General features: G+C 41.5%; 1 pseudogene; it reads left to right on the forward strand.

Moving 5' to 3' along the window:
• The first annotated feature begins 419 nt into the window (after positions 1-419).
• Positions 420-1,386, forward strand: LOC102911034 (V-type proton ATPase subunit d 1 pseudogene; annotated as a pseudogene).
• Positions 1,387-7,404: the final 6,018 nt, after the last annotated feature.

Consider the following 7,404-nt stretch of genomic DNA (forward strand, 5'->3'; position numbering starts at 1 on the left):
ACATACTATGTTTGTCCTTCTGAGTCTGGGTTACCTCACTCAGGATGATATTTTCTAGTTCCATCCATTTGCCTGCAAATTTCATGATGTCATTTTTTTTTACTGCTGAGTAGTACTCCATTGTGTATATGTGCCACATTTTCTTTATCCAGATGAATGTCCTTCTCAAAAGTCATATTTCAGTGCAGAATTTTGGTTTTCCTACAGTCCTGCCATTTCTTTCGGTCTGAATTCAGGAAAAAGAAAAAGTGAGAAGTATAATAACATGTTCAAGTGAAGCCTTTCTATTAATTTCAAATGGTCATCTACAAAAGTCCTAGAGGTCTTATATTGCTCTTCATATTTTAAGATGACTTAAAATGCATTAATTTCTCATGTGGCAGAACTCTACTACCATCTTCTCCTTGAGCTTGTCATCGATGACTGACATTGTCAGAGGTGATGCTTCATCGGCCAGGAAGTTGCCATAATCTGTATCCTGCAGGTGCAGCTTCAAGTCCTTGAGCATCTCAAGCTGCACCAGGTTGAAGTAATCTGCCTGGCTGAGCACCCCAGCCTTGAGACTGCACACTAATCCCTTCAAGTAGCCATTGTCCACATTAAAATAAAAGCTCCCAGAAGAACAACTTGGCTGTGGCCAGGACAGCAGTCCTGGACTTCATTACTTATTGACAACATGTTTCTGCTCATCACAGGCAAATTTCACACTGGTGTTCAATTGCTGAACTTGTGCCCAAGTGCCTCCCACTAGGCAGCTTTGAGCAGATGGAGGCTGGGAACATCACACCGACACCTGCAGAGTTCTACAGTGCCATTCTTGCCGACACACCCTTGGCAGCTTTTTTCCAGGACTACATCTCAAAGTAAGACCTTGATGAGCTGAACAGTGAGATAATCCAAAATATGCTTTACAAGACCTATCTTGAGTTCTTCTACAAATTCTGTAGTTTATTGGATGGGACCAGAGCAGATGGTCTCTTAGATTTGAAACAGACTGCCCCACCTTCATCAACACTATCAGTTCTTTTGACAGAGCTGTTTAAGAAAGATCGTCCCGACCTCTTTCCACACTGTGGCCTCTACCCTGAGGGCTTGGCTCAGCTGTCTCAGGCTAATGACTGTGAACAGGTCAAGAATGTCACTGGTTACTACCCAGAATACAAACTGCTTTTTGAGGATGTAGGTAGCAATAAGACCCTGGGGGACTGATTCTTTGAGCATGGGGTGAAACTGAACAGGCTGGTTTACCTGAACCAGTTCCATTTTGCTATCTTTTATGCCTTTGTAAAACTTAAGGAACAGGAATGTCACAACACTGTGTGGATTGCTGAGTGCATCGCCCAGCGCCATCATGCTAAGATAGACAACTATATCCCCATCTTCTAGTGTTCTAACCCAAGGTTCTCAAATGCACTATCTGTGTCTTTGTGTGCTGTGGTGAAGCCCAGGGCTCACTTGTCTGACCTGGTGAGGTATAGCACATTGTCCTGGGGTTGCCCAGCTTCCATGTCTACCTCTGGGACTGCTCTTAGACCTAAAAAGGGATTAGGGACCTCTCCCCTGATGAAGAATTGTCAAAGATCCCCTCCAAAGCAAAGAGCCTCCTAGCCCTCTGTTTACAGCCACTGACATGTTTAAGAATCATGTCACTTTCATGTCTCTGCCTAACCTGAGAACCCCTGGAGCAGTTTGAGCCTTCTTTATTTTCTGTGGGTCATCCCCAAAGCCAAAACCTGTGGGGAGAAAAGAGAGTGTGTGTCCTTGGAGTATGGGAGAAGTAGCTTTGCAGCCCTCTCCCTCAGCTCTGCCCCTCTGTGACAGTAAAATTGCCCTCTTTTAAAAGACCAAAAAAACAAAACAAAAAAGAAATACTTTAATCTATAGCTCAGAACACAACTTGTTTGTGTGGTCTTTGCATCTCTCTTTATAGCCATTTTAATTTAATGTTTGAAATTGTAATTAGTAGTCTAAGAAGTGATGGTTAACATTTGACTCTTTAAAATATTTGTGCAAATTAGGTGTCATACTAATTTTATTGACTAGATACAACATGAATATGGTAGAGATTTCTAATAAAATTCTTCCTGATTAACTATGAACTGTTTTCATACTCTAGTAATTGGGGCTTTTGTGAATGACTTTTCAGTAATATCTCTCACTTAATAAATATCATGGAGGAAAAAATGTAAAGATAAACACAAGAAATGCCTGTGGCTACCAAGAAGCTGAGGACATAAGGTCTTGTTCCCACACACACCTTGGCTTTGGAAATTTGACAGACTAGAGGTCTAGAGTGATTAAGTAACAAGCCCAGAGCCAGTCAACTCACACTGAGCAGATGTGGGATCTGTTCTGCATTTCAAGTGCCCACTGGACCTTGAGTTTTATAAGAGTCACAGAATGTTTTTCAGCTCCTTAATTCAGACTACATAGCTGAAGAATCCAGGAAGGGTGAGAAATCTTGGCCTAACGGGTCCTAATTTCTAAAGCTGTGATGAGGATGAGAAGAAACCACTTGAGGATTCATTCTGTTCAGATGGCACCAAACCACAAAGCTAATTAGGTTACATAATTACTAGGATATGAGACCATGAGTTGGAATGAATGATCTAATATGTTCTCTTGGGCTTTATTTCATTGACTATTTTGGAGTAATTACTAGCTTATACAATTTAGCTGTCCTGTGACAATAAAGCTAAAAACAACCCTAACAACACCCCCAAAATTCCACGTGCAACTTTTCGTCTATTTTCACTTCTCTTACTAAGTAAGGCCATGTGGGAACTACTACTCCACATCTGACAACATGAAGTCTTTCTTCTATTGTAGTTTTGATTTGTTATTGTTTTGAAACACTGTCTCACTATGTGACTCAGTGTAGCTTGAGACTTGCTATGTAGGCTGCCCTCAAGTTCGAAGTCCTCCTGCCTCATCCACTGAAGTGCTGGGAATATAGTTACTCTGCCACCTCAGACTCATAGGATCTTTGTGTCAGATCCAAGAATTACAACGAGAATTCATCACACTGTGTATTTTCAGAGGACAAGAAATCCATAAGATTTACACTGATCAATTAACCTAATGAATCCTAGTTGGTCTCATCTATGTTCAAATTTGAAACAGGTTTACTAACCATGTAGTCTTGAGTGTCAACTTTAAAGGAGCTAGAATCATCTAGCAGACAAGCCTTTGGGCTTGTGAGGGAGTTAATGTTGTGGGATAATCCTTTTGTACATTGTGTACAAAATGTGTCTCTGCCTAAGGCACCTTCTGATTGGCTTAATAAAGAGCTGAATGGCCAGTAGCTAGGCAGGAAGAGGGTAGGTGGGACTTCTGGGGAGAGAAAGAGGGACTCTGGGAAGAAGAGAAGTGGGATTTCAATAGCCAGACACAGAGGGAGTCAGATGTACAGAATGGAGGAGAGGTAAAGAGCCGTGTGTTAGAATGCAAATTAATATAAATGGGTTAATTTAAGTTATAAGAGCTAGTTGGGAACAAGTCTAAGCTAAGGCCAAACTTTCATAATTAGTAAGACATCTTTGTGTCATTATTCGGGAACTGGCATTACCAGAAAGACTGGCTACAGTTAAGATTGTGTTAGTTGAGGTAGGAAAAGCTGTAGATGTGGGTTGCAGCATTCTATGGTCTAAGGTCCCCATCTGAATAAACAGGAGAAACCAAGCTAAGCACCAGCATTCATATCTCTCTCTCTCTCTCTCTCTCTCTCTCTCTCTCTCTCTCTCTCACCTTACTGAATACAGATGCACAGGATAAGCTTCCCCATGGTCCTACTGAAAGACCATCTGGCTATTATAACTGTCCTCATAGTACTGAAGATATTTAAAGAGACCCTTGTGCCCCAACTTTTGATTATAAGATTATTGAAACAATGGGCCCCAAGAAACTGGAATTTCCTCCAAGAATTTCACGTTGGAGAAAAAAAAGTCTGAGGCCCTGGGGTCACCAGAAGCTGAATTTATCTCCTGGAAAAAAGATTTGTAGTTTGTCAGATGACCTTTCAGGAGAAATTCGAGGTGAGACAATGGTGACAGGTGGAATCACACCTTGGTCTGACTGCTGAGTTATGCATAACTCTGTCTCTTATTTAAATCTAAGCCTCATGTTAACACCCTGAATGTGGACTTGGGGGTTAACTACTAGACCTCTTTGTTCCTCTTTGTTTTTTATGTGGCCACATTGAATAAATCTTTTTCTGGTTTTCACTATTGTGTCTTTAATTGGCTTAAGGAGGACAGATATCTGGTCATTCCTTACTATACTGTCATTCCTCTCTTATCAAATGGAAATCTTTACTCTGACTTGTTTTTGATGCTTGTAAGGGCTCACAGTTGATACATTTCTGAAGTCTTAGAAGAAATTTGTTGGAACTGTTAAAGACTATGGGGACTTTTGAAGTTAGACATTGTGGTTTTTGTTTTTATTTGGTTTTGGTTTTTTGAGACAGGGTTTCACTGTGTAGCCCTGGCTGTCCTGGAGCTCACTTTGTAGACCAGGCTGGCCCCAAACTCGGAGATCCGCCTGCCCCTGCCTCTGCCTCCCCAGCGCTGGGATTCAAGGCATGTGCCACCACCACCTGGCTTAGATGATGTGCTTTACTTTAGAGGTTGGTCATGAGCCTATGCGAACAAGGAGTGGAAGTTTATGGCTTAAAAGTGATATGTTTATGTCAAGTTGACAGGGGATGGAGTCATGATAGCTGATATTGATTGTCATCTTGACAGGACCCAGAATCACCCAGGAGACAAGCCAGGGCAAGTCTGTGAGGGATTGTCTATATTGGGTTCATTGAGATGAGAAGACCCACCCTAAATCTAGACAATAATTCCATGGACTAGGGTCCTGGATTGGATACAAAGGAGAAACTGACCTGAACCCTAGCATTCCTTTTTCTCTGCCTCCTGAATGTGACTACCATGTGACCAGCTGCCTTGTGCTGCTGCTGCCATGCTATCCTACCACAGGAGACTGTCCTCAGACTGGGGGTCACTATAAATCCTTTCTTCCTAAGCTGTTTCATTAGCTCTTTCATCATAACATCAAAAAGAGGAACAAAACCAGCCTGTGTCACTTGTTTCCTGGAGTCAGAAGGCAGCTTCTCTTTGGTTGAAAGCGAATCAGCAACCAAGGGAATGAAATTATGGAAAAAAATAGAATCATCAAAAGTACAAACCCGGCTTGTTGTCTCATGACTGTTAATCCCAACATGGCAGCAGAAAGAGTGCCACAAAAGCAAGGCCAATATGAGATACATAGTTCCAGCAATAATGGGATAAATAGTAAGATCATGTAGAAAAGAAAAGAAAAAAAACAGAAAAGAAATTTAAGAAGAAACAAAGAAAGTATGATATAATTGCCTTCAGCAATATTATACACCAGCAATAACCAACACCGTGCAAATTATATCCTCTTATTTGTTTACTTGTCTTGAGGAAGGGTCTCCATATGTAGACCTGGCCTGGAACTTTCTATGTAGATCAGTTCAGTGACAGTCCTCCTCCTTTTGCCTCCTGAGTGCCAGAATCATAGGTGTGCAGCATCATGGTATGTTTTGTTTGGTATTTGGAAGCAAACTCAGGGTTCTATTATAAGCAGAGTTCCTAGATAAGCACTCTAGGAATTGAGCCACAAATTACATCTGGAAGTATAAAAACTGATATGGTGAGACTAACTCAGAGTGACCTATGGGACTAAAATTTGTTTAGTCTAAACATGGAAAAGAGATAAGGGTAAATAAGTGATCAGAAAAACAATATGGAAGAAGAATGTTTTGGAAAGGAAGAGGAAAGAGCAAGAAGTTAGGAAACAGAAGGTTTTTTCCAATAATGAAAAAACATGGAAACCAAATTAGGTAAATGCAAGAAGGGAATACACAAATTAAAATGTGAGGAAGTTTTCTGTTTGCTTGCTTGTTTGTTTGTTTGTTTTTGGTCTTCTCATTTTCTACTTTATGCATGTGAGTGTGGTGTGTATATATGTGCATGCATTTTTATGTGTGTGGGCAGATGCATGTGTGCACATGCATGTGGAGGTTCAGGACTGAATGTCCAGTGTCTTCCTCAATCACTCTCCACCTCATACAGAGCCTCTCACTGAATCTACAGCTCCTTAATTCAGCTAGTTTGGCCAGCCAGCCAGCCTGCTATGGAGACCCAGTTTGTGCCCAGTGCAATTGCCAGTGGGCTGCAATCCCGCAGGACTTTTTCTGTAGGGTGTGGGGATCTGAACTCCAGATTGCATAGTTGCTGGGCAGGCACTTTATCAGCTGAGCCTTCTCCCCAGCCAGCTCCCCATGAAGGTTTTCTTAAATATGCAAAGTAAGGATGTGAATAAAGTACTAAATTTATGTATAGTAGAAAGAACAAAAAGTGGAAAAATGTGGAACAAAAAAAGAAAAAAAAGGGCAAAGAAAGAAAATTATGCAGTAATGAAAAATATGTACAGAAATTAAATGACTGTAGGAGGGGGAATAAAATTAAAGTACAAACTTTAGTATGATAAAGAAAAGGTACTGCTAAAGGTGTATTTAAAAAGAAGAGCCGGGTGGTGGTGGCGCATGCCTTTAATCCCAGCACTCGGGAGGCAGAGCCAGGCAGATCTCTGTGAGTTCGAGGCCAGCCTGGACTACCAAGTGAGTCCCAGGAAAGGCGCAAAGCTACACAGAGAAACCCTGTCTCGAAAAAAACCAAAAAAAAAAAAAAGAAAAAAGAAAAAGAAAAAAGAAAAAAGAAGAAGAATGGTGGAAGGGTAAACATAGAAAAAGGAAGAAGAAAATGAAGTGTTGGAGAAGCTGTTTTTCCTGTCTTCCCAGCAAGTAGAGACTGCCCGTTATATGCTGGGCACAATGTAATCGACTGGCCTTGTAGATTCCTGTCTTGACAGTGGTGTATGCTGTTTTTTGAGACTTTATTTTACAAGTGTCCCATGTCTACTGAGCTATGCTCACTTTATAAACGTCCCTTCTTTGTATGCCAGGGGCCTCTGCTGGTCACAGTTAGCTTTGCAGTCTATGGACTGGACAGGTGATCTCACCCTTCAGAGACCACAGGTCATACCATCTGGAGTGCTGAATTTTCCAGCTGGAGTGATGTCTTGTAAGCCCACTGGGAATGTGGGAAGCAACCAAGGAAGTAAGATCTGTTCAAGTAGGAGAGCTGACTTAACATTTGGAAGAGCTCACGCGTATTAATCACCATTCTGGGCATGCAGTTGAGGTCTACAAGGCTGCTTGCTGGGGCTAAAGTGGTCTTGGGCTCTGCAAGAGATCTACAAGTTCTTGGACTCTAGACTCAGGTTCTTGGTCACCCAAGCTTCAGTAGATATGAGTTCCATTTCCTGTAATGGACCTTAAATCAATTCAGATATTTGTTGATTACTCCCACAAGC

The sequence above is a fragment of the Peromyscus maniculatus genome, chromosome X, assembly GCF_049852395.1.
Source record: "Peromyscus maniculatus bairdii isolate BWxNUB_F1_BW_parent chromosome X, HU_Pman_BW_mat_3.1, whole genome shotgun sequence".
Lineage (NCBI taxonomy): Eukaryota > Metazoa > Chordata > Mammalia > Rodentia > Cricetidae > Peromyscus > Peromyscus maniculatus.